The sequence below is a fragment of the Mus caroli genome, unplaced genomic scaffold, assembly GCF_978045245.1.
Source record: "Mus caroli unplaced genomic scaffold, Mus_caroli_1 scaffold_7, whole genome shotgun sequence".
Classification (NCBI taxonomy): domain Eukaryota; kingdom Metazoa; phylum Chordata; class Mammalia; order Rodentia; family Muridae; genus Mus; species Mus caroli.
Window position 1 is genome coordinate 79,535,601 of NW_028227262.1, and position 22,895 is coordinate 79,558,495.

At 34.8% G+C, this 22,895-nt stretch overlaps 1 pseudogene; it reads left to right on the forward strand.

The window, feature by feature from the left end:
* The first annotated feature begins 18,427 nt into the window (after positions 1–18,427).
* On the forward strand, positions 18,428–18,733 carry LOC110288494 (Ig kappa chain V-VI region NQ2-17.4.1 pseudogene; annotated as a pseudogene).
* Positions 18,734–22,895: the final 4,162 nt, after the last annotated feature.

Consider the following 22,895-nt stretch of genomic DNA (forward strand, 5'->3'; position numbering starts at 1 on the left):
AATTTTACTAGGAGACAGATTATATCAGGTACATCATAGCAGCCTGTGAAGCTGTAGGATCCTCAGGAACCTTCAATGGGAAGAAACTCAGAAAATTACTTTTTTTATTACTAATGTCATTTGAGGTAAAATAAATTTGAAAACACAGAGTTTGAATACAGTCCTGTTTTACTGATCATCCAGGGGTTCTATTCTAGTTAACAGTGTTATTTTTCCTACTCTCAGAATTTCCACAGTTACACCATAATTTTTATTAGGGTGGAATACCATGAAGAATTACTATTTCAATGTTTACATGTATTCAGGTGTCATTCTTGTTCATGTCTTGTTTATGCATCAGCCATTAGACCACCTGGATGCAGCTTCTCTGGTGTTTCTAGGAGACATAGTCTACCTTAGGGTTTTACTTCTCTGAACAGACATCATGACCAGGGCAAGTCTTATAAGGACAACATTTATTTGGGCCTGGCTTGTAGGTTCCCAGATTCAGTCTATTATCATCAAGGCAGTAACATGGCAGCATCCAGCCAGGCATGGTTTGGGAGTATCTGAAAGTTCTACTTCTTCATTGGAAAGCTCCTAGCAGAATACTGAATTCAAGGAATCTAAGAGGTAGTCCTTAAAGCCATACCCACAATGTCCCACCTACTCCAACAAGGCCACACCTCATAGTGCCACTCTCTGTGCTGAGCATATACAAACCATCACACTATCTAAAAGCAAATCTCAAGTTTCTCTGGCTCTTATAATATTTCTACCCACTCTGCAATTATTCTTGGGAAATAGGTGCAGAAAGTGTGTTGTTGTTGGATAATTTAGGACTGTTCACCATAATCTACTAATATCTGCACTTTGATAATTTATGGAGTATTTTTGGAACGATAACATCTGTTGCAAAAGGAATTGTACATCAAATATCTAAACCATATCAGTTAAACAAACTTTATTTATATATGAATATAGGTAATAAGAAGACACGAATCAGAGAAAGAGCAAGGATTGTATGTGGATTTGTATGAATGGAGGAAAAAGTAGTGACAAACAGTATGTGGCTATGTTATGACTTTTAAAAGGTAAGAAAATGAGTATTATTTATCTCAACCTATTTCTTCCACTTAATTCAAGACCAAAGAGAGGACAAAACTTACCAATATAGATAAATATTTCAATAAGAAAAAAGTGCAATGATTGTGCACCATAACCCCTTTTTTGCAATCTGCCCCTCCTCTAAGAATTGAAAAGCAGAACCTATCCAGGTGCGGAATCTCAGTGAGGCCTGTACAGTTCAGATGGTGTTGAAATCAGAGAGATATTCAATATAATGTATCTTAACATACTAATACTGTATTTGGTAGTTCAGGTAAGCAAAAATTTCTATTTATAAGACTACCAAATTACTGCATTTTTCAATGGAAACCTGAATTCAAACTGCAAGTATTTAACATTTTCTATACCATTGTATGTGGTATCATTACTCTTCCTTGATTCTGAGGAGTAGCAACAATCTATGACTCTAAAGTAGCCACATAATTGCAAGAAGACAGCATAATGTGCCATCAACTTAAAACATCATGGCATATTCTACAGTTTGTTATATTATGACTTTATATTAAATGACTTTATACCATCGAGTTCTATATTATTGTATCTTTTTGTAATCTCACTGTATCATAGAACATTTTATATCTCTGTTTTTTCATTTCATGAAGTCATGAAATGTGGTATAAGTGTGAATGTGCCTGTGTGAAAACTATTGTATTTATGTTTGCAACGATTGGACATAAAGAATCCATATTTGCCATAAGTATTTTTTTTGTTATAAACATACTACAACTTGGTGCACAGTACTCTAAATGCAGTATTTTCTCTATAGTTCAAAATGGATATTTTACAGCCCTGCCTTCACTTTGGCTATGTTAACAGTAGAGGGCAGCACAATCTCATTTTAGTTTTTGTTTGTTTATCTTTTTAAAAAAATTATTAGATATTATCTTCATCTACATTTCAAATGCTATCCCAAAAGTCCCCTAAACCCCCTGCCCTGCTCTCCTACCCACCCACTCCCACTTCTTACCCCTGGTGTTCCCCTGTACTAGGGCATATAAAGTTTGCTAGACCAAGGGCTGTCTCTTCACAATGATGGCTGACTAGGCCATCTTCTGCTACATATGCAGCTAGAGACACGAGCTCTGGGGGTACTGGTTAGTTCATATTGTTCTCCCATCTATAAGATTGCAGACCCCCCTTCAGCTCTTGGGTACTTTCACTAGCTCCTCCATTGGGACCCTGTGTTCTATCCAATAGAATACTGTGGGCATCTACTTCTATATTTGCCAGACACTGGCATAGCCTCACAAGAGAAAGCTATGTCAGGGTTTTGTCATCAAAATCTTACTGGCATATGCAATAGTGTCTGCTTTTGGTTGCTCTTTATGATCAATAAGACAAAAACCACCAATGGATTGTGAAAGGATTTGTACCAATCCTAAATCTGATACAGCACAATCACACTTCCATTCAGTCACTAACACCAGCCCTAAAGCTCTAATTACATGAGATTATAAAACAAGGATTACTTTTTTTTTCTACAACCTCACCAGAATCTGCATCACCTGCATTTTTTTTTTTTGTTATTTTAGCCATTCTGAGTTGTGTGAGATGGAATCACAGGGTTGTTTTGATTTGCATTTCCCTGATGACTAAGGATGTTGAGCAATTCCTTAGGTGCTTTTTAAATATTTCGTATTGCTCAGTTGAGTATTCTTTGTTAAGCTCTGTATCCAGTTTTTCACTAGGTTATTTGGTTCTCTGGAGTCTAACTTATTGAGTTCTTTGTATATATTTAATATTAGCCATGTATCAGACATAGGATTGGTAATGTTCTTTTCCCAATCTGTTGGTTGTAATACTGTCCTATTGACAGAAGCTTTGCAATTTTATGATGTCCCATATGCCAGTTCTTGATCTTAAGTCATAAGCTATTGGTGTTCTGTTCAGGAATTTTTCCCCTGTGATCATGTGCTCAAGACTCTTTCCCACTTTGTCTTCTATTAGATTCCGTGTATCTGGTTTTATGCATTGCTGATGGGATTGCAGGCTGGTACAACCACTGTGAAAACCATTTTTGTATCCTTAAATGGTGAAATATAAAGCCCATATTCACAAAAAAATAATAGTTTTTTCTTTCTGTAGTAAACAGAATTATACTAGCGACTGGCTAATAAATACAATGAAAGATGAAAATCTGTGTTATTCAGAAAGAAGCTAGTCATTTAGTTAGAATAGTTTCCTTAGAAAGGCATACTTATTAAGTAACTTGATTTCAACAATTCTTAGGTCAGTATCTTTCAATACATCTCAGTTTTTTTCATAATAGTTGATTAAAAAATGGAAGAAGTCTTTCATGAAGTGAGGAATGTGAAATCATCCCCAAGATCTAGAGACATAATCATGCTTCATTATGGCTATTCTGACTTTAACATTATAAGAAAGTAAATAAAATTTTACCTAAGGTAAATTAAAATAATTTTTAAACAAATTGTTTTATTCACTTTTCAACACTATATTTTCCAACTTCTCCTACCAGTACCCACTCATTCAAGTCCTTCCCCATTCCCTCAGTCTTTGCTATAAGTGAATTGTTTGATTAAGCTTAGACTGAAATTTGCAGACTCGGGGGCTGTTGAGCTTTATAAATAAATGTAATTTATTTGAAAAGTGCTCTCAGATTCTCTCAGATAATAAATAGAACAGGAATTAAACAGTTTCAGGGCACATGAAATACAGAGAATGGTGATTGTTCAGAGTAGTTTTAGATGAGTGCATCTTCATGAACCTACAGCCCATATTCTCCCATGTGTTTATCAGCCAAGAACTGCCTAGACTGTGTCTTGCTATTTGCATATTTCATTTTCTGTAACCACAAATATCTCACAGTTGTTTTAAAGCAAAGTACTTATGAGAATAGCAGTAATTAGCTAGGGACCAAAATTCAAAGTCAAAATGGATTTTCAAGTGCAGAATTTTAGCTTCCTGCTAATCAGTGCCTCAGGTAACAGATGGCAGGGAATTTATGATCAGAATCCAACCAAAATTATTTTCCCTGGGGAATATGAGTCTAAAATACAGATTTTTTTCTTTCATCTGAATGTTGTGTGGTATAAAATTATTTTTGTATCTCTATTTTTACTAATCCCTCTCTGTCTATTTTTCTTTTTTGTACTCATAATGTCCAGAGGACAAATTGTTCTCACCCAGTCTCCAGCAATCATGTCTGCATCTCCAGGGGAGAAGGTCACTATGACCTGCAGTGCCAGCTCAAGTGTAAGTTACATGCACTGGTTCCAGCAGAAGCCAGGCACTTCTCCCAAACTCTGGATTTATGGCACATCCAACCTGGCTTCTGGAGTCCCAGGTCGCTTCAGTGGCAGTGGGACTGGGACCTCTTATTCTCTGACGATCACCAGCATGGAGGCTGAAGATGCTGCCACTTATTACTGCCAGCAGTGGAGTAGTAACCCACCCACACAGTGATACAGACTAGAACAAAAACCCTCTAACTACTTAGGGTCTAGCTACTTCCTCCTAGAAATAAACTGTGGCCAGTGGTTTGATTGCAGTAGTCCCCACAGGGTGTTCTGTTTTACAATGTCATTTGCATATTTATATGAATGTCTCTATAATATTCCATTGTACTTCAGTGCTGTTCTCAAATAATCTACATTTCCAGTGTTTACTTATTCTCAATTTTTGTTCTGTTTGTCGAAGACAAGTGTGGCAGACTATTTTACTGATGGTCTCCATGAACCTTTACATCTATTTTCTGCTACTTTCACTGATTTTAGAATCTTCTTGGTTTGTGGTTTTTCTTCAGGATATCCATTTGTTCACAATACACTGCTTTTGTTATCCTACAAAAAGTAGTATCCATCCAAATAAATTTTCTGGTTTTTATTAGTACACCTTCTTTTCCACAAAATTGTCCTATTAATATGTGCTTAACATATTTTTCTCTCCATATAAAAAAGAAAAACTACTGACAGGCATGTATATTTTCTTTCTGTTCTCATTACAAGTAATTGGAACACTCCACTAATAAAGAAACCTGGAGCCGGGCGTGGTGGCGCACGCCTTTAATCCCAGCACTCGGGAGGCAGAGGCAGGCGGATTTCTGAGTTCGAGGCCAGCCTGGTCTACAAAGTGAGTTCCAGGACAGCCCGGGCTATACAGAGAAACCCTGTCTCGAAAAACCAAAAAAAAAAAAAAAAAAAAAAAAAAAAAAAAAAAAAAAGAAACCTGGAAGGCAACAGAGAACTAATAAATGAACATTAATTTTTCTTATATCTATCATCTGTCTGTCTGTCTGTCTCTCTGTCTGTCTGTGAATCCATTTGTGTGTGTTACCTTAATATAAATAATTAAAATCACAAAGACATTCTAATATTATAAATAGAGAAAGACAAATTATTTAAAATATTTGTGTTTTCAATTTTAAATTTAAATTACGGTTTAATTAAATTTAATTTACACTTAATAATAACAGTAATAATTATGTAATAGTTTATTTTCAATTTTCCAATGTCATGTTTTGGTATGAAATCCATCAAACACAGTTACCAGCATCTCTGTCCCCATCTATAGAAGAAAGTGTCACACTATCACAGGATGTCAAGATATTAATGTGTATTTAGCACATTATTTATATAATTTGTCAAGAAAACATTTTCAGAATCAGTTGTTTGACTTTTAGTCCTAGCAAAGAAAAGACTGCATAAAGAGTTACATGGGCTTATGAGCAGCAATGACTGCACAGACAAACACTGCTTCAAGCAAAATCTATACACATGTAAACAAAAAAGGAAACACTTTTACATTTATGTGTTGCCAAACACTACATGAAATTTAGTGCTTGGCACTTTTTTCTGGTTATTTCTATGAGTACTGTGGTTGTATGAATAAGAATGGATATTATCGTTTCATATATATAAATATATTTCAAATATTTCTGAGTAAGAAACCCTATTTGATAGGATTTAGAGTTATGGCCTTTCTGGAAAGTGTGTCACTGCATTAGATTCTAAGGTTTTAAAAGCCTAATCCATGCCCAGTATTTCTAATTTCCGGTCACTTGCTGATCCAGATTCCATACTCTCATCTCTCATGTCTGTCTTGGTGCAGCCATGCTCCACAATATGAAGATAATAAACTAAACACTAAGCAGGTCTCAAATAAAGGCTTTCTTTGGGAGAGTTTTTGTGGTTATGGTATCTCTGCACAGCAATATCATACAACCAGAAAATCCAGGGATCTAGAAAGGTCACTAGAATATTTTGAATCGTGAGGCATCAGTGAATCACAAGTTAGTTCTCCATTTCCTCACTTACTCTCGTGTCTTCTAGAATATTTGTCAGGATCTTTTTTCCTTTCTATGATGTTCTTTGGACATGCTTAATGAACAACCCTCCCACGAGATATAAAATCAGAAAAAGAGAATTAAATGTTCATTGAAACGTGTAGGAAAACATGGACAGGGAAACAGACTAGAAAAGCACCCACAGAGATACTGTATACACCTAAGTCCATCAATAACCCACCTTCACCTTGTAGGGAAATGTGGGGAAAATGGGTCAGAGAGCCTACATTATCAGTTTCAGGCAAGACTTGACTTCTTGGGAAGCACATAATCAACCGACTTTTGCATAAGTATCTCTATGCATCATGAACAAGCCTTTGGATATTAAGAGTTTAGATTCTAGGGTTCTATTTTTTTGTAGGGTTCTACAATTTACACAATTTCTTCCAATTATAATTACATGTCATTAGATCTATTAAAAACTACTGTTAGATCAATAAAACCAATTAGTGAGGGCTAATAAATATCCACCTTTATTTCATGAAGCAAAGTAATGTCATAACTAAACTATGCAGCTAAAGATGAGGAGATTCTAATTTTCCCAATTTGATGGACACTTATTAACTATTTTTTGATTGTTGTCTATTGTCTTCATGAAGTAGAATCACAAGGATGCCTAAGATACCCTAAGGCACTAATCAGAGGATGTATCATGATGCATGAGATACTCTTTTGGTTTTTGTATGTTTGGTTGGTTTGATTTTGGTTTTAGCTTTTTATTTTAAGGAGAGAAAATTTAAGGAATGCTCAATTACCCTGGAATATCTGAATATTTTAATAAGCTTTAACACTCACTCACTCCTACAAACCCATGACAATAAATGACAGGTGTCTCTAAGAGTTTTCACTCTCATGTGGAGCATGAAGTCTATGTTACACATGCAAGAAACTTCCCCAGCCCATAGTCTCACATAGCTGGTGTCTCTAAGAGTTTTATTTCTCTGATCATTTCTTCTAGCATAAATTCGCTATATGAGAATTTCATTTTCTTTTACAAGAAGACAGATTGTCAATTATATTTATAACATATGCAAACATTTATTGACACATAGATAGTGGCCCGTGTCCAATGAATCCTAGGTAATTAATTCCATTCATGTTATTTGCCATATGAGTTTTGTCAAATAGTAGTTAGGGGTTTTGATATGTAGAGTTCATATTGAAATGATATAGTGGAATTAATGCAATCATAATGGTTCACCACTAACTCGGGATTGCAGTAATATTCAGAAAAGGGCTGATAACAAAGGAAATGCTGAGGGAAAGATTAGGGCTTTGAGTACAGAATATATAGGGCATCTTAAGGATGCAAAATTAGTATATTAATTACTCACTTTGGCCTCTGGAGGGATATAGGCCTTCTTAATCCTTGATTTTACCTCAGTGAGATTATGTTTTCACTTTAGGAATTTATCAACTAACTATTTATTTCTTAATTTGTAGATATCATATTTTTATCAATGTAAACTATGAATTTCTGTTGGTATTTTAATTGTATTACAAAAATACTGGTCTTGTTTAACTTCAATGATTAACAACATTCTTTATTACTAACTAGATTCTAAATATATATAGTGGGTTTTACCAGTTACGTTGCTGTCTTTTTCAATGTCAGTCTATTATTTCTAACACCCCTCATGTCTTCCTTGCAGAGAAACCCACTCATCTCTTCCATTTTGATAACTTTCTGTTCCTATCATTTTATCTGTGGCCCTGCATGGTTGTCTTCCTCAAGTTTACTCACCATTATCTCTTAGAGATTTGATGCTTGTAGTTGTTGAACTTGTCTTGTGTGAACATTTACGAACAAAGTCCTCTAGAAAATCATAGGATTCCAATGTAAATTAAAGCTTATGATACATATTGTATTCCTTTTTGAAGATTAGTGTAAGGTTTGCCTGAAAGGTGTCAATGGGAAGTATTTGTTCATGGAGATCCAAATGTGGCATGATGACGAATGTCAGTATACCCTGCAGAAGTAATTGGAGCAAATCTTCACGTTTTTATTTGTAAAGCATAAATGCCCAAGGCTTCACCTGAGAGTTTCTATAGCGTTTGACATCTTATTAATAATCCTCAATGATGACGAGGAAGAAACTCTTGATTGAGTTCTTTCCTCTTGATTCTCTCATGTTCTCTGCAAGGTTGGACCTTAAAAGTGGACACCCAATTTGGAGCTCTTTTTTGTTTTCTTCCCGTCCAGATACTGCTCCTATACAGGAGTTTCTTATGGATAAGAAGAAGGCACCAAAAAGATTCAATTCCAAAAATTAATATTAGGATATGTATTCTGCCAAGAGGGGAATATTAGGTTGAAGTTATAATGGATTGTTTGAAATACAGCCTACAACTTTTCATAATAAACTCAATTCCTTTTCTTTATAAAGACAACTCAACTTATTGCTACCTACTTAAATGAATATTCAAAAGTTGTCTGTATAAATTTTCAATAAATAATTATGAATAAATACAACCAAGGAACTTTCAATAGTATGTAAAAATCTAAATGAAAATAGTCAATTTTTTTGGAATGTTGTGCTACACTTTTTATAACCTTCAGAATGATGTCTAGCAAGCCATTGCCAAAATTCTAGTCACATAACTACATAACAGATGAAGACAGAAATAAATTAGAGGATTCCTTTCTAGCCAATACAAAACATTTATTCTTTTGGAAGACTTTTTCCATTTGTACATAACCTTGAGTTTCTAATAACTTCTCGTAATATGAGATATGAATAATTGAATATTCATGTTTTCCTAAAGAAACCCTAGTACCTGAACATAGTGAGTAAGTGTGACTTATTCATATCACCAGCCTGTATGACTACGTTTTTGGTGAATTGCCCTTACAGTTCTATATCATTAACATGCAATGCATTTGTTACTTTGTCCTGGCATCTATACTTTCTTCACCACTAAAATAATGGCCATCTGAAAGGATTCTTTTATGTGTGTTCCAGTGTTTTCTCCTTGTTCTGCTAATTAGATGAGTTAGAAACCAAGATACTCTTTCTGAATCCATATGTGGAAACAAAATCACAACTATGTAAACATCCTTAGCTTATCTATGAGAAAATCAAGTTAATTGTAAAAGAGACCACAAGAGCAGCAAATCTAGAGGGTTTCTCTTTACCTGGTTGTTTCTGTTGTGCCAGAAAAGTTGGCAGTAGATTTCTGAATGTAGCTCAGCCCACATATGTCTGGTGAAAAAGTACAATGATGAGTTTAGTGTTAGAAAATGTCAGTATGAATACTCATTTAATTGTGAATACATGGCACCAGAAACTTCAATTATGTTGTACACCAAAATTTGAATATTGTAACAATTACAAAGAGGGAGTAAGATTAAGGAAAAGCAAAATTAAAAATAAAACTCATTAGAATATTTAGCTCAGGGCCAGGTGTGGTGGCACACACCTTTAATGCCAGCACTCAAGAGGCAGAGGCAGGTGTATTTTTGAGTTCGGGGCCAGCCGGTTCTACAGATTGAGTTCCAGGACAGCCAGAGCTATATAGAAAAACCTTGTCTCGCCAAAAAAAAAAAAAAGAAAGAAAGAAAGAGAAAGAAAGAGAAAGAAAGAGAAACAAACAAACCAAAAAGAGAATATTTCACTCAAAGGAAAAAGCATGGTGGAAGGTATGCATCACGAGATGGAACATTGACAACATATATCACTTTGTAACTGGCTCTGAATGATCTTTGATGCAAAACTATTAGGATAAACATAATATTTTTAAAAGTCTTTGTATTGTGTACAATCTCCTCCAGTCTGCACTCTGAAACTTACAATATTTAATCACGTCAAAATTTCTTCAGGCGAGACTATGACATTTATTCAAAGGAAGTATAAATTCTCAGGGTTTTTGTTTGTCAATTTGTTCTTCAAAGGTCCTTAAATATGTTGTTCATTAATGTGACCTATGTCTCTAAGATTTTTTCACTTAAATGATCCTGGAATTCATTATTACAATTAATCTGAGTAGTAATGGTGAGCTATAGTTCAGTCATATGACCAGCCAATTTCATTCATTTCCTATTATAAAATATTTTGACATGTACACTACAGTATGTACTATTCATCACATTTAATAATACAGTGAAGAAGGGTGGAAACAGAAGGTGTCTTCTTATAACGACATACTTTCAGTTTGAACTTACTGTTTTATGCATAGTGACCCTTAGGGATTCCATACTTCTTACAGTTAATACTCTTGCCTCCCCAGAGGCCTAACAGACTGCCTTGAGTAGAATAGACCTCTCAAAACAACAGAAGATTTTTATTTCATGTCTGTGGTCTTTGTTTCTATTTGGCTCACAGGAGACTGGAAAAAGCGATAAAGGACTTCTTGAGTCTCCCTCTCCAACAAGATGCCTAAAGAATAACAGAAAAGTATGTACATCTATCAATGTCCTGAGAAATTCTTTATCCAGTAAAAAACAAGTCTTCTCCTGGAATTAGTTTCGTTTACATTTATAATTCAAACACACAAACACAAACACACACACACAAACCATGTGGACACATGCAAGCATACATAATCAATGTACACACACATACATACACACAAACCACATATCCTAAATAGGAAATTTTTATATTATAGTTATGAAAAAGAGCAATGCCTTAATCTAGTGTTGTGATAGCTTGGCTGTGTATATGGGAACAAAACAAAACTCTCAAAAGAAAAGATTCATCACGTTTATTATACAAGTGTTCTTATTCAAACATGTACCAAGGCATATTAGAAAATCTCATTATTGACTAACACTATTGGCTTCATTTATGGTGTAGTGAGATTAGTATCTTAAACCCTAGCTAGAAAGGCCTTACCTCATTGAAAATCAACAGGTATATATCTACATGGCAGACTATAATAACAAAAAATCTCAGGGCAGGCATTGGCATATACACATGGCATGAAGATATATACGTAAGTAAATAAAAACAAAGTTCAAAATAAGTTTTCTCTTGCTAGCTTATGATGGTTGGTCAAACTATAATGTGGAATAAATGTTTATATTCACCTACAAAAGAACTCACCCAATACAGTGTTTTTCCAGGCAGTTTTACATTCATTATTAGAAAAGTAGGGTAAATGACATTTATTCCATCCCTCTGCAGCCTGGACATCACAATCTCATATTCTTAAAGAAAAACTTCCATTATTTCATATCCCAGAATTACATGAGAATTCACAGGGCTTAGGCATAACCACAAGCCATCTAATGTATAGCATTTGTCTTTCATTAGAGAGAACACAACCCATTTTATTAAAATTCATTTTTATTTCTAATGGTGTTCATCTACTAGGACAGATGAAAAAGAGAAAAGAATATGAATCTACAAAATGATCCATGACTTCTAACCCTTGCAGGAACCCCTGATTTCAACCTGAATGTATTGTATATGAGGAGTTTAGGAGCAGTCCTTTGTTTCTGCTGATATCAAGCTAATGATATAGTAATCTCCTAACTTGTCATGCAATTAATAGTGACTATCTCCTCTACATATGCAGATGAGTAGGATGGGGATTGGGTCAACTTGATGCCAAATATTATGCTTGTAATTGGAATCATACAAACAATATACTTGTTTAATCAAGACAAAAATAACTTTGCTGAAGTTCCAAGTCATGATTGCAAATGGTTAAAGAATACCCATAGTCATCCTTCAATACCTGGGATCCAAATCAGCAAGAACACCAAAAACTGGGAGGGAGTCTTTATGGCTGTACTGTAAATAGACATTAATTGATTCCTAGATAGGGTACAACAAGACTAACAAAAAGTTCCAAGTGAGAATAGTGGACCAAACCAAATAATTAGGGCCTGGGAAGGGCTAATTTTTCTTAGTAACTCTACTGTGCTGTGCCTGGGTCTCCCATAATAGAACAGAATATTGGAAAAAAATTGCGGCCAATTATTTTGGCCAATGGGAGACCTTTTTGTTTTTTTTTGTTTTTTTTTTTTTTGTTTTGTTTTTGTTTTTCAAGACAGGGTTTCTCTGTATAGCTCTGGCTGTCCTGGAACTTACTTTGTAGACCAGACTGGCCTTGAACTCAGAAATCCTCCTGCCTCTGCCTCCCAAGTGCTGGGATTAAAGGATTGCGCCACCACGAAAAGATTCTTTGATACATTTTCAGCATTGAAGTAGATACTGGCACTAGTGATTTTTCATTTTCTGCTTTAGATGAGTAACATGAAGAGAAAAACTGTTTACAACTTGAACTCTTACTCTCAAATGTTTATACTTATAGCCCCTATATCAGGAGAATGTAAGCTCACTTATTCTACCAAATAAGTCATTGGGGCAGGGAAGGGGGGGGGGTTGGAGACTGTCCTTTACCAAGTGTGCACTTAAGCAACCTAGACATTTGAATATTCCTATAGTGAATTTTCATTTTTATTGTATGTCATTTGTTGAACCAACTACTTACCCTAGTTAGTGATATCCCCATGAGCATTTATGGGGTTTTGTCTTCTGAAACATGGTAACCCTATGGTCACATTTAATACTGGAGAATATTTTTATATTCTATAATACTAAAGGTTCTGGATCTCCAGAAACCACTATAGCACTAACTGCTCAGTATAAATTCAGTCTGGAGGTGAACTTGTCATCCAGATTAGGATTTTGACTGCCATGATCTTTCAGATAGATAATGACTGTTTTTTGAGTTCAAGATTGCAATAGCCACATTGTATCCAGAGGATAGCATTTCACAGCTTTCCTATTTTCTCAGTTTTCCATTTTATCTGCACCAATTCCATGACATTTTCTGAGACTTGAGATAGAAATATAAGCTAGATGTTCCATATTAACTTAAGCACTCAGGTCTGAGTGTGTCATTATTCTGACTAGTCATGTATTTCTCCATTAACTTCTGATTAATTGAAAAACAAGCTTCAATAACCAAAATAGACAAGAAGTACAGAAACCAAATGCCTGGACATTTGTATAATTACATAATTTTTCAATTACCAGAGAGTATTCATGTAATATAAAATGCTGTCATACCATAGAATGATTGATTTATCCAGCTTTAGTCTCTTATTAGCAGTTACTTTGTCCATAGTAACTTGATTCTATCATGTTCTGTGTCCAAAAAGTGTCTTCTATTCATGAATACAGTACTACTATCAAGGTTTATTGAGAATGTAAGATAAACTACAATAGCTTGTATTATTTTGGTACCTATATATTCAGATAATTTTACTAGGAAACAGATTATATCAGGTACATCATAGCAACCTGAGAATTTGTAGGATTTTCAGGAACCTTCCATCAAAAGAAACTCAGAAAATCACTTTCCTTATTACTAATGTCCTTTGAGGTAAAATAAAGTGGAAAACACTGAGTTTGGATACAGTCCTGTTTTACTGACAATCCAGGGGTTCTATTCCAGTTAACAGTGTTATTTTGCCTACTCTCAGGATTTCCAGTTACACCATAAATCTTTCTTAGGGTGGAATACCATGAAGAATTACCATTTCAATGTTTACATGTATTCAGGAGTCATCCTTGTTCATGCCTTGTTTATGCATCAGCCATTAGAACACCTGAATGCAGCATCTCTGATGTTTCTAGGAGACACAGTCTGCCTTAAGGTTTTAATTCTCTTAACAGAAATCATGGCCAAGGCAGGTCTTATAAGGACAACATTTATTTGGGCCTGGTTTGCAGGTTCTGAGGTTCAGTCTATTATCATCAGGCAGTAACATGGCAGCATTCAGGCAGGCATAGTAAGAGAAGAACTGAAAGTTCTATTTCTTCATTTGAAAGCTGCTAGCAGAATACAGGCTATGAGGTATCTAAGATGAAGGCCTTAAAGCCATACCTACAATGTCCCACCTACTCCAACAAGGCCACACCTCATAGTGCCACTCTCTGTGATGAGCATATACAAACCATCACAATATGTTAGAGCAAATCTCCAGTTTCTCTGTCTCTTAAAATATTTCTACCCACTCTGCAATGATTCTGAAAAAATATAAAACAAAATTCTAGGCCTTTCGGCCCAGGCTTGGGAATGTGACCTCTGTGACTCAATGCTCCAAGGTATGCTAATCATAAAACAGATGGCAACATTCCTCCACCCACCCTGCTTCCTGGGTTCAAAGAGTGTTCATTCAAAGAATGTGCTATTGTTAGGGGCTCTTAGAACCTGTCTTGAGAGATAACTGGAACAACTACTAGGTATTCCTTGTGACACTCCTGACTTTGCACTTCCTTGGGACTCTTAACTGGTATCTTTAGTATTTTCCAACAATGCCCTCCCTACTTCCTTGGTTGTGGTTTCTTCCTTTAAATACCCCCTTACTCAGCTACTTGGCACCATGGTCCTCTACCCTGTGTGGTGTAAGACCTTGGGCCCAAGAGCACTCTTGAATTAAAAGTCCTCTTGCAGTTTGCAGCAAGACTGTTTCTTGTGAGTGATTTAGGATGTCGCCTCTCCTGAGTCAGAACTTGAGGGAGTCCTCATGTTGTGGGTCTTTCAATTCCTGCAAAATAGGTGCAGAAAGTATGTTGTAGTTGGATAATTAAGGATTGGTCAGCATATAATCTCCTAATATCTGCATTTTGATAATTTATGGAGTATTTTTAGAATGGTAACATGTGTTGCAAAGGGAATTGCACATCAAATATCTAAACCATATGAATTAAACAAACTTTATTTATGTAAGAGTAGAGGTAATAAGTAGCTATGAGTCAGAGAAAGAGCAAGGAGTGTATGTGGATTTGTATGAATGGAGGAAAAAGTAGTGGCAAACATTATGTGGCTATGTTATGATTTTTAAAAGGTAAGAAAATGAGTATAATTTATCTTAACCTTTTTCTTCCACCTAATTCAAGACCAAAGAGTTGACAAAACTTACCAAAATAAGAAAAGGGATAAATATTTCAATAAGAAAAAAGTGCATTGATTGTGCACCATAACCCCCTTTTGGAAATCTGTCCCTCCTCTAAGAATTGAAAAGTAGAACCTATCCAGTTGGGGAATCTCAGTGAGGCCTATAAAGTTTAGATGGTGTTGAAATTATAGAGATATTCAATATAATGTATCTTAAAATACTAATAGTATATTTGGTAGTTCAGGTAAGCAAAATTTTCCATTTGTAAGGCTACAAAATTACTGCATTTTTAACGTAAACCTTAGTTCAAATTGCAAGTATTTAACATTTTCTATACCATTTTATGTGGTATCACTACTCTTCCTTGGTTCTGAGCAGTAGCAACAACCTATGACTCTAAAGTAGCCACATGATTGCAAGAACACAGCATAATGTGCCATCAATTTAAAACATCATGGCATATTCTGCAGTTTGTTATATTATGGCTTTATATTAAATGACTTTGTACCATTCAGTTCTATATTATTGTATCTTTATGTAATCTCACATTATCTCAGAGAACATTTTATATCTCTTTTTTCATTTCATGAAGTCATGAAATGTGGTATAAGTGTGAACATGTCTGTGTGAACACTATTTTATTTATGTTTGTAACGATTGGAAATAAAGAATCACCACATTTGTCATAGTAGTTTTTTTGTTCTAAACATACTACTACTTGGCTCACAGTCCTATAATTGTAATACTTCCTCTAGACTGCAAAGTGGATATTATACAGCCCTGCCTTCACTTTGGTTATGTTAACAGTAGATGGCAGCACAATCACATTTCTGTTTTTGTTTGTTTAGCTTTAAAAAAAAATTATTAGATATTTTCTTCTTTTACATTTCAAATGCTATCCCAAATGTCCCCTATACCCCACCCCCGACCTGCTCTCCTACCCACCCATTCCCACTTCTTGACCCTGGCGTTCCCCTGTACTAGGGCATATGAAGTTTGCTAGACCAACGGGCCTCTCTTCTCAATGATGGCTGACTAGGCCATCTTCTGCTATGTATGCAGCTAGAGACAGGAGCTCTGGGTGTACTGGTTAGTTCATATTGTTCTTCCATCTATAGGATGGAAGACCCCTTCAGTTCTTGGGTACTTTCCCTAGCTCCTCCATTGGGACACTGTGTTCTATCCAATAGATGACTGTGGGTATCTACTTCTATATTTGCCAGTCACTCGCATAGCCACACAAGAGAAAGCTATGTCAGGGTTTTGTCATCAAAATCTTACTGGCATATGCAATAGTGTCTGCTTTTGGTTGCTCTTTATGATCAATAAGACAAAAAGACAACCAATAGATTGGGAATGTATTTTTACCAATCCTAAATTTCATACAGCACAATCACACTTCCATTCAGTCACTAACACCAGCCCTAGAGCTGTAATTACATGAGATTATAAAACAAGAATTACTCTTTTTCCACAACCTCACCAGCATCTGCATCACCTCATTTTTTTTTTTTTTTTTTTTTTAGCCATTCTGAGTTGTGTGAGATGGAATCACAGGGTTGTTTTGATTTGCATATCCCTGATGACTAAGGATGATGAACAATTCCTTAGGTGCTTTTCAAATATTTGGTATTGCTCAGTAGATTATTCTTTGTTAAGCTCTATATCCAGTTTTTTAAATAGGGTATTTAGTTCTCTGGCGTCTAACTTATTGAATTCTTTGTATATATTTAATATTAGCCCTGTATAAGATATAGGATTGGTAAAGTTCTTTTGCCAATCTGTTGGTTGCCGTATTGTACTATTGACAATGTCCTTTGCCTTACAGATGCTTTGCAATTTTATGATATCCCATATGCCAGTTCTGATCTTAAGGCATAAGCTATTGGTGTTCTGTTCAGGAAATTTTCCCCTGTGCTCATGTGCTCAAGAATCTTTTCCACTTTCTCTTCTATTAGTTTTCGTGTATCTGGTTTTATGCATAGCTGATGGGATTGCAGGCTTGTACACCACTCTGGAAATCGCTTTTGTATCTTTAAATGGTGAAATATAAAGCGCATATTCACAGAAAATTAATAGAATATTTTTCCTTCTGTATAAACAGAATAAGACTAGCAACTAGTTACTAAATACAATGAAAGATGAAAATGTGTGTTATTCAGAAAGAAGCTTGTCATTTAGTTAGAATAGTTTCCTTAGAAAGGCATACTTAATAAGTAACTTGATTTCAACAATTCTTAGGTCAGTATCTCTCAATTACATCTATCAATTCACAGAGTCTCTCAGTTGTTTTTCATAATAGTTGATTAAAAAATGGAAGAAGTCTTTCATGAAGGGAGAAATGATAAATCATTCCTAAAATCTAGAGATATAGTCATGCTTCATCATGGCTATGCTCACTTTAACATTATAGGATGATAATTAAAACTTTATCTAAGGTAAATTAAAACAAATTTTAAATAAATTGTTTTATTCACTTTTCAACACTATATTTTCCTCCTTCTCCTCCCAGTACCCACTCATTCAAGTCCTTCCCCATTCCCTCAGTGTTTTCTATAAGTAAAATGTTTGATCAAACTTAGACTTAAATTTGCAGACTCGGGGGCTGTCGAGCTTTATAAATAAATATAATTTATTTGAAAAGTGCTCTCAGATTCTCTCAGATAATAAATAGAACAGGAATTAAACAGTTTCAGGGCACATGAAATACTGAGAATGGTGATTATTCAGCGTAGTTTTAGATGAGTGCATCTTCATGAACCTACAGCCCATATTCTCCCATGTGTTTATCAGCCAGAACTGCCTAGAATATATCATGCTATTTGCATATTTAATTTTCAGTAACCACAAATATCTCACAGTTGTTTTAAAGCAAAGTACTTATGAGAATAGCAGTAATTAGCTAGGGACCGAAATTCAAAGACAAAATGTATTTTCAGGTGCAGATTTTCAGCTTCCTACTAATCAGTGCCTCAGGTAACAGAGGGCAGGAAATTTGACATCAGTATCCAACCAAAATTATTTTCCCTGGGGAATTTGAGTCTAAAATACAGTTTTTTTTCTTTTTCTTTCATCTGAATGTTAGGTGGTATAAAATTATTTTTGTATCTCTATTTCTACTAACCCCTCTCTCTCCATTTTGCTTTTTTCTAGTCACAATGTCCAGAGGACAAATTGTTCTCACCCAGTCTCCAGCAATCATGTCTGCATCTTCAGGGGAGAAGGTCACCATGACATGTAGTGCCAGCTCAAGTGTAAGTTACATGTACTGGTACCAGCAGAAGCCAGGATCCTCCCCCAAACTCTGGATTTATGACACATCCAACCTGGCTTCTGGAGTCCCTGCTCGCTTCAGTGGCAGTGGGTCTGGGACCTCTTATTCTCTCACAATCAGCAGCATGGAGGCTGAAGATGCTGCCACTTATTACTGCCAGCAGTGGAGAAGTCACCCAACCACACAGTGATACAGACTAGAACAAAAACCCTCTAAGTCCTTAGGGTCTAGCTACTTCCTCCTAGAAATAAACTGTGGCTAGTGGTTTGATTGCAGTAGTCCCCACAGGGTGTTCTGTTTTACAATGTCATTTGCATATTTATATGAATGTCTCTATAATATTCCACTGTACTTCAGTGCTGTTCTCAAATAGTCTACATTTCCAGTGTTTATTTATTCTCAATTTTTGTTCTGCTTGTATATGACAAGTGTGGCATTCTCTTTTACTGGTGGTCCCCATGAAACTTTACATCTAGTTTCTGTTACTTTCACTTATTTTAGAATCTTCTTAGATTGTGGTTTTTCTTCAGGATATTCATTTGCTCACAACACACTGATTTTGTTATCCTACAAATGTAGTATCCATCCTAATATATTTTCTGGTTTTTATTAGTACACCTTCTTTTCCACTAAATTGTCCTCTTTATATGTGCTTAAAATATTTTTCTCTCCAAATTAAAAAAGAAAAACTACTGACAGGCATGTATATTTTCATTCTATTCTCATTACAAATAATTGGAACACACCACTAATAAAGAAACCAGGAAGGCAACAGAGAACTAATAAATTAACATTAATTTTTCTTATATCTATCATCTGTCTGTCTGTCCGTCTGTGAATTAATTTTTGTGTTACCTTAATATGAATAACTAAAATCATAAAGACATTCTAAAGTTACATATAGAGAAAGACAAATTATTTAATATATTTGTGTTGTCAATTTCAAATTTAAATAACAGTTAAATTAAATTTAATTTACACTTAATAATAACAGGAATAATTACATAATAGTTTATTTTCAATTTTCCAATGTAATGTGTTGGTATGAATTCCATCAGACACAGTTACCAGTCTCTCTGTCTCCATCCATAGAAGAAAGTGTAAAACCATCACAGGAAGTCAAGATATTAATGTGTATTTCGCACATTATTTATATATTTGTCAAGAAAACTTTTTCAGAATCAGTTGTTTGCCTTTTAGTCCTAGCAAAGAAAAGACTGCATAAAGAGAATCATGGGCTTATGAGCAGCCCTGACTCCACAGACAAATACTGCTTCAAGCAAAATCTATACACATCTAAACAAAAAAGGAAACACTTTTACATTTATGTGTTGCCAAACACTACATGAAATTTAGTGCTTGGCACTTTTTCTGGTTATTTCTATGTGTACTATAGTTGTATGAATAAGAATGGATATCATAGTTTCATATATTTAAATATATTTCAAATATTTCTTAAGAAACCCTATTTGAGAGGATTTAGAGTCATGGCCTTTCTGGAAAGTCTGCATTAGACTCTAAGTATTTAAAAGCCTAATCCATGCCCAGTATTTCTACTTTCTGGTCACTTGCTGATCCCGATTCCACACGCTCATCTCTCATGTCTGGCTTAGTGTAGCCATGATTCAGAATATGAAGATAATGTACTAAACACTAAGCAGGTCCCAAATAAAGGCTTTCTTTGGGAGAGTTTATGTGGTTATGGTATCTCTCTACAGCAATATAATACAACCAGAAAATCCAGGGATCTAGAAAGGTCACTAGAATATTTTGAATCATGAGGCATCAGTGAATCAGCAAGTCAGTTCTCCATTTCCTCACTTGCTCTCGTGTATTCCAGAAGAATATTTGTCATGATCTTTTTTTCCTTTCTATGATATTCTATGGACATGCTTAATGATCAACCCTCCCACAAAATATAAAATCAGAAAAGGAGGATTAAATGTTCGTTGAAACCTGTAGGAAGACATGGACAGGGAAACAGACTAGAAAAGCACCTACAGAGATACTGTATACATTTAAGTCCATCAACAACCCACCTTGAACTTGTAGGGAAATGTGGGGAAAATGGGTCAGAGAGCCTACATTATCAGTTTCAGGCAAGACGACATCTTGGGAAGCACATAATCAACCGACCTTTGCATAAGTATCTCGATGCATCATGAACAAGCCTTTGGATATTAAGAGTTTAGATTCTAGGGTTAACAATTTGCACAATTTCTTCCAAATATAATTATATGTCATTAGATCTATTAAAAAATACTGTTATATCAATAAAACCAATTAGTGAGGAGATTCTAATTTTCCCGTTTTGATGAAATCGTATTAACTAATTTTTGATAGTTGTTTATTGTCTTCATGAAGTAGAATCACAAGGATGTGTAAGATACCCTAAGGCACTAATCAGAGAATGTATCATGATGCATGATATAGTTTGGTTTTTGTATTTTTGGTTGGTTTGGTTGGTTTGATTTTGGTTTGGGCTTTTGATTTTAAGGAGAGAAGATTTAAGGATTGGTCAATTACCCTGGAATATCTGATTATTTTAATGAGCAGTAACTCTCACTCACTCCTACAAACTTTTGACAAAAAATCACAGGTGTCTCTAAGATTCTTTACTCTCATGTGGAGCATGAAATCGATTTTAAACATACAAGAAGCTCCCTAGCCCTTAGTCTCACATAGCTGGTGTCTCTAAGAGTTTTATTTCTCTCATCATTTCTTCTACCATAAATTTTCCATATGAGATTTTCATTTTCTATTACAAGAAGACAGTTTATCAATTATATTTATAATATATGCAAAAATTTATTGACACATAGATAGTGGACCCTGTCCTATGAATCCTAGTTATTTAATTCCATTCATGTTATTTGGCATATGAGTTTTGTCAAATAGTAGTTAGAGATTTTGATATGTAGAGTATATATTGAAATGATATAGTGGAATTAATGCGATTATAATGGTTCACCATTAACTAGGGCTTGGAGTTATATTCAGAAAAGGCATGATAACAAAGACAATGCTGAGGGAAAGAATAGGGCTTTGAATACAGAATATATAGGGCATCTTAAAGATGCAAAATTTGTATTTTGATTACTCACTTTGGCCTCTGGAGGGACATAGTTCTTCTTAATCCTTGATTTTAGCTCAGTGAGATTATATTTTCAGCTGAGGAAATTATCAACTAACTATTTACTTATTATTTTGTAGACTTCATGTTTTTACCCATGCAAACTACGAATTTCTGTTGGTATTTTAATTGTATTACAAAATACTGGTCTTGTTTAACTTCAATGATTAACAACATTCTCTATTACTAACTAGATTCTAAATATAAATAGTGGGTTTTAACAGTTACATAGCTGTCTTTTTCAATGTCAGTCTATTATTTCTAACACCCCTCATGTCTTTCTTTCAGATAAACCCACTCATCTATTCCATTTTGATATTTTTCTTTTCTTATCATTTTATCTGTGGCCCTGCATGGTTGTCTTCCTCAAGCTTACTCACCATAATCTCTTAGAGATTTGATGCTTGTAGTTGTTGAACTTGTCTTGTGTGAACATTTATGAACAAAGTCCTCTAGAAAATCATTAGGATTCCAATGTAAATTAAAGCTTATGATACATTTTGTATTCCTTTTTGGAGATTAGTGTAAGGTTTGCATGAAAGGTGTCAATGGGAAGTATTTGTTCATGGAGATCCAAATGTGGCATGATGACGAATGTCAGTATCCCCTGCAGAAGTACTTGGAGCAAATCTTCATGTTTTTATTTGTAAAGCATAAATGCCCAAGGCTTCACCTGAGAGTTTCTATAGCGTTTGACATCTTATTAATAATCCTCAATGATGACGAGGAAGAAACTCTTGATTGAGTTCTTTCCTCTTGATTATCTCATCTTTTCTGCAAGGATGGACCTTAAAAGTGGACACCCAATTTGGAGCTCTTTTTTGTTTTTCTTCCCGTCCAGATACTACTCCTATACTAGAGTTTCATATGAATAAGAACAAGGCACCAAAAGATTCAATTCCAAAAATTAATATTAGGATATATATTCTGCCAGAGGGGAATATTAGGTTGAAGTTATAATGGATTGTTTGAAATACAGCCAAGAACTTTTCATAATGAACTGAATTTCATTTCTTTATAAAGACAACTTTACTTATGCAACCTACTTAAATGAATATTCAAAAGTTGCCTTATAAATGTTCAATAAATAATTATGAAAAAATACACCCAAGGAACATTCAATCGTATGTAAAAATCTAAATGAAAATAGTCAATTTTTTTGGATTGTTGTCCTACACTTTTTATCACCTTCAGAATGATGTCTAGCAAGCCTTTGCCA